A 7,564-nucleotide genomic window follows, 5' to 3' on the forward strand; every position below is an offset into this window, starting at 1 on the left:
ATGCATGTGAATCAATATAAACCAACCAACATGTCATGAAACTCCTAATGTGGGACTAAAGTCTCATTCACAATGGAGCTTTTATCCTCTTCCACCGCTTCTTCATTCACACATATTCTACAATCCCCCACATGAATGAAGATAGGGTATGTGATAGCATTCAGCAGTTGAGTCAAGTATAGGATAGGTAGGTTTTACCCTTTGAACCTTCCCTTGTGAAGATCTTGTTGCTTACTAGCATATAGTAAACACGATGTCCTTGAACTATACTGTCGTTTGTGTAAGCAGTGACAAATCTCACCCAAGACTCTCCCTGATACAACTCAGTTCTCATAAGTGTGTTCACTCTTGGCCATGAACACACCTGGTTCTGTGAGAAGCTTTAAGAATTGTGTCTCAAATTCTCTTCGAAGCGGACTGACTTCTTTCTCACATAGGTGATCCCTTAAGAGTTGCCATCTACTCTTCTTGATCATTAAAAGCCTATCGGCTTATCCTGGTCTAGTCACTATTTCATTGGGCTATCCCCCACAGTGTGTCTAGTTAGTGCAGATTAGTTGTCCCTTTGAACTTAGTTCTTGAGATCTCTAGTCAGCATAGGTTGGGTGTCCTCTGCACTGATCGCTAACAATGACATCAAGCTCATTATTTGTGATGAGTTTGCAACTAACTCTCAATTTAACCCTTTGGTTAGCGGATCCGCTAGGTTATCCTTTGACTTCATATAGTCAACAGTGATAACTCCCGTGGAAAGTAGTTGTGTAATGGTATTATGTCTACTACATATATGTCTAGATTTACCATTATACAGATGACTTTGTTCCCGACCAATTGCTGATTGACTATCACAATGTATGTAAATTGTCAGCACAGGTTTTGGCTATCTAGAAATAACTTCTAAGAATTGTCGTAGCCATTCAACCGTTTCACCACATTTATCAAGAGCTACAAACTCAGATTCCATCGTAGATCTGGTTATTACGGTTTGCTTAGAAGATTTCTATGAAATGGCTGCACCTGCTAGAGTGAAGACATATCCACTCGTAGACTTAGAGTCTTTTATATTAGATATCCAACTTGCATCGCTGTATCATTCGATCACAGTAGGATATCTTGTATAGTGCAGTCCATATTTACAAGTATACCTCAGTACTCTTGTTATCCCTTTCCAGTGCTCAACACCGGGATTACTCGTGTATCTACTCAGTTTACTAACTGCGTAGGCCAAGTCTGGTCGTGTACAACTCATCAAGTACATCAGACTTCCAATCACTCGAGAGTACTCTATCTGAGAGATACTTTCACCTCAATTTTTTGATAGATGTTGACTCGTATCTATCGGCGTTCGTGCCAACCCAGTATCACCCTTTGTGAATTTCTCAAGAATTTTGTCCACATAATGAGACGGACTAAGAATAAGTCCTTCTGTGGTTCTAAGAATTTTGATTCCTAGAATCACATCGAGTAGGCCCATGCCTTTCATGTCAAATCTTGAGTTCAACATATCTTTAATGGATTTGATTATTTTATCATTACTCCCAATGATAAGTATGTCGTCTATATAGAGGCATAAGATGACATAGTCACTCTCTTTGACTTTCATGTAGACACATTTATCACATTCATTAATCCTGAATCCACATTCCTTCATGGCATTATCAAATTTATCATGCCACTGCTTTGGTGCTTGTTTCAAGCCATATAATGACTTTACCAATCTACAAACCTTGTTTTTTTGTCCTGTCACAGAAAACCCTTCAAGTTGCTTCATGTAGATTTCTTCTTCTAAATTCCCATTTAGAAAAGCTGTCTTTACATCCATTTGATGTATTTCAAGATTCCATAGAGCGACAATAACCAACAATACTCTAATGAAAGTTATTCTCGACACTGGAGAATACGTATCAAAGTAATCGAGGCCTTCTCGTTGTCGGTATCCTTTGATTACCAATCTGGCCTTATACTTATCAATCGTGCCATTTGACTTCAATTTCTTCTTGAAAATCCACTTGCAACGTAGTGGTTTATTTCCTAGAGGAAGATCCACAAGTTCCCAAGTGTGATTTTGCAAGATAGATTCTATCTCAGATACAATTACCTCTCTCCAGTGAGGTCTATCAGAAGAGCCTACAACTTCTTAATAACTTCGGGACTCACTCTCCAACATGAAAGTAATAAAATCCAATCCATAAAATTTTTTTCCCCGAGCTCTTTTACTCCGTCTATGCTCAACCTCCACAGGTTCCTCATCATCATCTTCATCTTGTGTTTCATATGCCCGTTTTGAGGAGCTAGCATCCTCACGAGGCTTATACGAAAACACATGCTCTAAGAACGAGGCATTTCTCGATTCTATTATCTAATTTTTGTGTATCTCCGGTATTTGTGATTCATACACAATAAACCGATAAGCACTGCTGTTCTATGCATATCCAATAAATACGCAATCAATAGTCTTTGGTTCTATCTTAATCATTTTCGGATCAGGCACCAATACTTTGGCAAGACACCCCCCATATTCGTAAATATTTGTAGGACGATTGTCTTCCATTCCACAACTCATAAGAGCTCTTATCTATTTTCTTCTGGGACACCTTATTTAAAAGGTAATTAGCTGTTAACACAGCTTCCCTACACATGGACTCTGGCAATCCAGAGTTCAATAGAAGAGCATTCATCATCTCCTTGAGAGTTTGATTCTTTCGCTCAGTAACTCCATTTTGCTTAGAAGTATAAGGAGCTGTTGTTTCATGTCTGATCCCATATTCAACACACAACTAAACAAACGGTGATACATATTCACCGTCTCGGTCACTTCAAACCACCTTAATATTTCTATTAAGCTGGTTTTCAACCTCAGTCTTATAGAGAGCAAATTTCTCTATAACTTTATCCTTACTTTTGAGAAGATACACATAACAGTATTTTGTGTTATCATCTATAACAACGATGAAGTATTTATTACCACCACGTATTGGCGTACCTTTTAGGTCGCACATATCAGTGTGGATTATGTCAAGTGGTTCGTTACTTCCTTCAATATGTTAAAAGGATGACCTTGTCATTTTCATTTCAACACAAATCTCACACTTGTATTTTGTGTCAAGGTGGAATGTAGGTATGCTTTGCATATTTATTAATCTACGCAATACATCGTAGTTAACATGTCCTAGTCTACCATGCCACAAACACGAAGACTCAAGCATATAAGTGGAAGAGCTTTTAGTTTTATTTATCTTAGGCCTAATCGCCATTACATTGAGCTTAAACAACCCATCAGATATATAGCCCCTTCCTACAAATACTCTATTCTTGGACAATACAATTCTGTCCGACTCAAAAATAATACGAAAGCCATGCTTGCTTAGCAATGATCCGAACACTAGATTCTTTCGAATCTCCGGAACATATAGCACATTGTTCAAAGTAAGGTCCTTGCTCGAAGTTATCTTCAGCACCACCTTTCCTTGGCCTATGGTATCCGAGGTTGCTGAGTGTTGGGTTCGTCGGGCCACGAAAACCACTTTTTCGCGTCGCGGAAACCCCGAGTCACCCAAAGCCATGGATCTCGTGTAAAGATTCGTAAACAAAACTTTTCGAAAAACCTTTTCTTGTACGAGTTTGTTAAAAACTTTAGATCTACACTAAAGTTAAGATCATTACCCTTGATGCGCGCCCCACGCGAATCCCGCTCGTCCAAATGGTGCCGGATCTCAAGACCGTCAAGCGTACGGTCCTCTAGAAGTATCCACACGGACACACTAGATGGAGGTGACCAAAAACCAAGGTGTGCTAGCACCTATGTGGTTCGGCCAAGGAAGGAGGAGAGGGAGAGTGCAAGAAGAATTCTAGGAGGAAGAAGAAGGAATGAATGATGGAATAATTTCAAAATGAAATTATTCTACACATTCAAGTGGCCGGCCACCTTCACATGTGTAACTCCCATTTCCACATTAAGTGCAATTAATGTGGAGCCATTAAAGAGTTGTAACCCCCATGAGGTGGCACTCTAGGATGATGTGGATCAACACTATTGGTCCACATCTTGCCACCTCACTAAATGACATGGCAACAAGTGTAACTCCTCATTTAATGTGGGCCGGCCACATTAAATGCTATGGAGACTTGTAACCTCCATGAGGTGGCACACATTGATGATGTGGAGCAATCCTATTGGTCCACATCTTGCCAACTCACTAGTGATGTGGCAAAAAAGTCAAGTCAAACATGACTTTTTCTCTTCCTCTCAAATCAAGTCAAACTTGATCAAATCTCTCTCATGGTTGATCTAATCCAACCATATGATTCAAGCCAACTTAATATAATGAATCTAATTCATTAAATTAAGTTGATTTAATGAGTCATAATCTAAATTAGACTCATTGAATACATGAATCAACTTAAGTCCAACTCAATTAGCCCAATTTGGATTACTCTTAATCCAATATGATTCATCAAATGAATCTAATCCTCTTAGTTCATCATATGAACCAAATCTCCATCTAATTGTCCTTCGGATAAACTTCTAAGCTTGGTGAGTCACATGGACGTCATTAGAAGTAACCAACCTTTCGAGGTTTTCCGAATAGTCCTATCCATAGAGCTTAGTACTAAATCTTGGTCTAACTGGTTAGGATTCATTTAAGGGTAACTTCGGTCAGTTCCACTTGGCCAAATGCACCAGATCGAAGCCATATCTTTCTAGACATGCGATGCCCAAGTTTCCCTAACGTACTATCATCCAAAAACTTCACCGGTACCATGATTCAAGTTAAACTTGGTCTCTAATCCTAATTACCCTGCCGGGTTAATTTGTTTTGGGTTACCCTGTCGGGTAAGTTAGTTTTGGAAGTGCCAGCTATTCTGGAGCCTCCCCCTGAATTATTGGCCATTGATTTTAAATTTTGGTTTTAGGTTTGTGTCGATTCTTTTTATAGTTATGGTTAACTTGGTGATAATTTTGTTGATTTTTAAAGTGTTTAGATTTTGAATTTGATTTAGGTTTGTATTTTGGATTTTGGTTTGGTTTATTCGATTTTATATAATGTATTTTTTCTTTAGGTATATAATATTGATTAAGTCCTACTTGCGTGGTCAGACACGCTTTCGGAACCCAAGTTAGATTGGTTGATTTGTATTGGGTTATTAATGATTTGAAGGTTTTATTTGAATTCGACTTATATCCTAATCCGGTTTTATTATAACATGCTTTTTGATTATTCAGGATTAAGTCTAAATTTTTTGATCTTGTTGTGAATTTTTCTAACATTTCTTTTAAATTATTAATCTCATTTTTTAATGATAAATTCTCCTCCTCAAGTGTTAGATCTTGAGTTGGATTTGAATTTTTGATTTGTTCCTTGAGGTTTTGATTTTCCTCAAGAAGTGATTTGTTTTCATTTTCTGTTTTAATTAATTTATTGTTTAAACAGGAAATAATTCAAAAAAATTTTTTGTTTAAATTAAAGTATACCTCATTCGGGCCTTCGGAAACGAGTACGGACTCGTGGCTTGTTTCGGGTTCAGACCAGTCTTCATCTTCCGACTCGTCTTCTGTTTCAGCTTCGTGGTCCATCAGTGCGAGGTGGCTCTGATGTTTCTGTTCTTCTTCCTCCGATTCGTCCGAGGAGTCGTCCCACGTTGCTTTGAGTGCCTTCTTTTTGGTTGGCTTCGGTTTGTCGAACTTCAGTTTTAGGCATTCGTTCTTGTAGTGTCCCTTTTTATTGCAGCCGAAGCAAGTAACGTTCCTTTGTTCTGTGGGAGAGCTGATCTTTTGAAGGTCCTTTTTACTGAAGCTCTTCTTTCTCTTGGTGAACATTTTTCTTACCAAGTTCACCAGGTGTTCTTCGTCTTCGGAGTCTTGGTCGGAATCTTCTTCAAATTCAGGCTTGCTTTTCTTTTCTTTGGTGGAACCTGCAAATAAAGCTATACCTTTCTCGGCTCCAGCATTAGTTTGTTCATGTAATTCTAATTCACAGAAAAGCTCATCTAATTTTAACTTAGAAAGATTTTTTGAAATTTTGTAGGCATCCACTATTGATGCCCACAAACTATTACGTGGAAAGACGTTTAATGCGTACCTTATTAAGTCTCTGTTTTCCATCTGGTGGCCTATCGCATGAAGCCCGTTGAGGATGTCCTTGATCCTCGCGTGGAGCTGATTCGCCGTTTCTCCTTCCTGCATTTTTATATTAAAAATTTTATTTAAAAGCAGGTCTTGTTTTGTTACCTTGGCGTCGCTCGTTCCCTCGTGCAGCTCGATCAATTTGTCCCACAGTTCTTTAGCATTTTTGTGTGGACCGACTCTGTTTAGTTCTTCTCTTGTTAATCCGCACTGTAGAGTGTTGATCGCTTTATTTTCTGTTGATGCCTTTTTCTTTAAGTCTGCTGTCCAGTCTTCAGGATCCAGTAAATTCCCGGAGTTGTCTACTGGAATTTTGTAGGGTCTCGTAATGCTCATCCACTGGTCGAAGTCTGTCTTGAGGTAAACCTCCATCCGCTTTTTTCAGTACGGAAAATCGTCCCCGTTGAAGAGTGGAGGGCGTACTGTGCTGAATCCTTCTGTCTGAGACATTTTAGTCCTGCGTACAGACGAAAGAAAAGAGACAAAAAAAATCCCAAGACTTGGTCTTGGATTAGTAGTGCGGGACGAAAAAAATAGTAGACAAATCTAGATTGGTGTTGCACCAATTTAGATTTAATTGCAAAAAAAATGATATACCAATTTAGAATTAGAAAAATTTTTTTAAGAGGAATAAAAAATAAAGGAAAGGTTTCACCCCCAGTCTGATTGGTGGTTGCACCAAATCAGAGCGGTACCTGTTCTGATACCACTTGTAGGACCGTGATCGTTCGATAGAGGGGGGGGGTGAATATCGATTCGAAAAGTTGAGTTAAAATACGCAGCGGAAAAGTAAATGAACACAGTTGTTTTTACTTCGTTCGGAGCCTGTGACGACTCCTACTCGAAGGCCCGTGGTCCTTGACCACTTTCGTTGGGCAATCACTATCAATTCGAATATAGTTACAAAATAAGTACAGGAAATGCTAGTGAAAAAATACCGACAAGGAAATTAACTAAAACCCGAAGGGGCACTTTGTTGGAGCTTGTTGGCGTCGCAAGAACGTAGAGCAGCAGGACCAGTAGTAGAGGAGTTCTCAGATCTGTTTTTGAAGTTCCTGCCTGGGGCTTCTTTTATATGTTGCTCCGGGCGCCTGGATTCCTTCCGGGCGCCTGGAATGTGACGTAGCTGCTCAAACCGAGATGCTCCATGTGGCGACGACTTGGCTGGATATAATTTGCCTTCCGGGCGCCCGAATCCCCTCTGGGCGCCCGGACCACCTTGTTCCAGAAAACTCCCTTTTCCTGCAAAACAAAGTTAGTCCGAGGCAATATGTTTCCTGCAAAATAGTTTGTTAGCACATTTTATAATAGTATGAATTAGCACAAATAGTATGACTTAGATTCCGTCTTTCCGAGACCGGAATCTAGTCACGATCTCGACTTAGACATCCGAAATGGATCTAAGCCGGATGGACGCCTAATGTTCCCTTCCCGGGAACG

This window comes from Zingiber officinale, chromosome 2A (genome assembly GCF_018446385.1).
Source record: "Zingiber officinale cultivar Zhangliang chromosome 2A, Zo_v1.1, whole genome shotgun sequence".
Classification (NCBI taxonomy): Eukaryota; Viridiplantae; Streptophyta; class Magnoliopsida; order Zingiberales; family Zingiberaceae; genus Zingiber; species Zingiber officinale.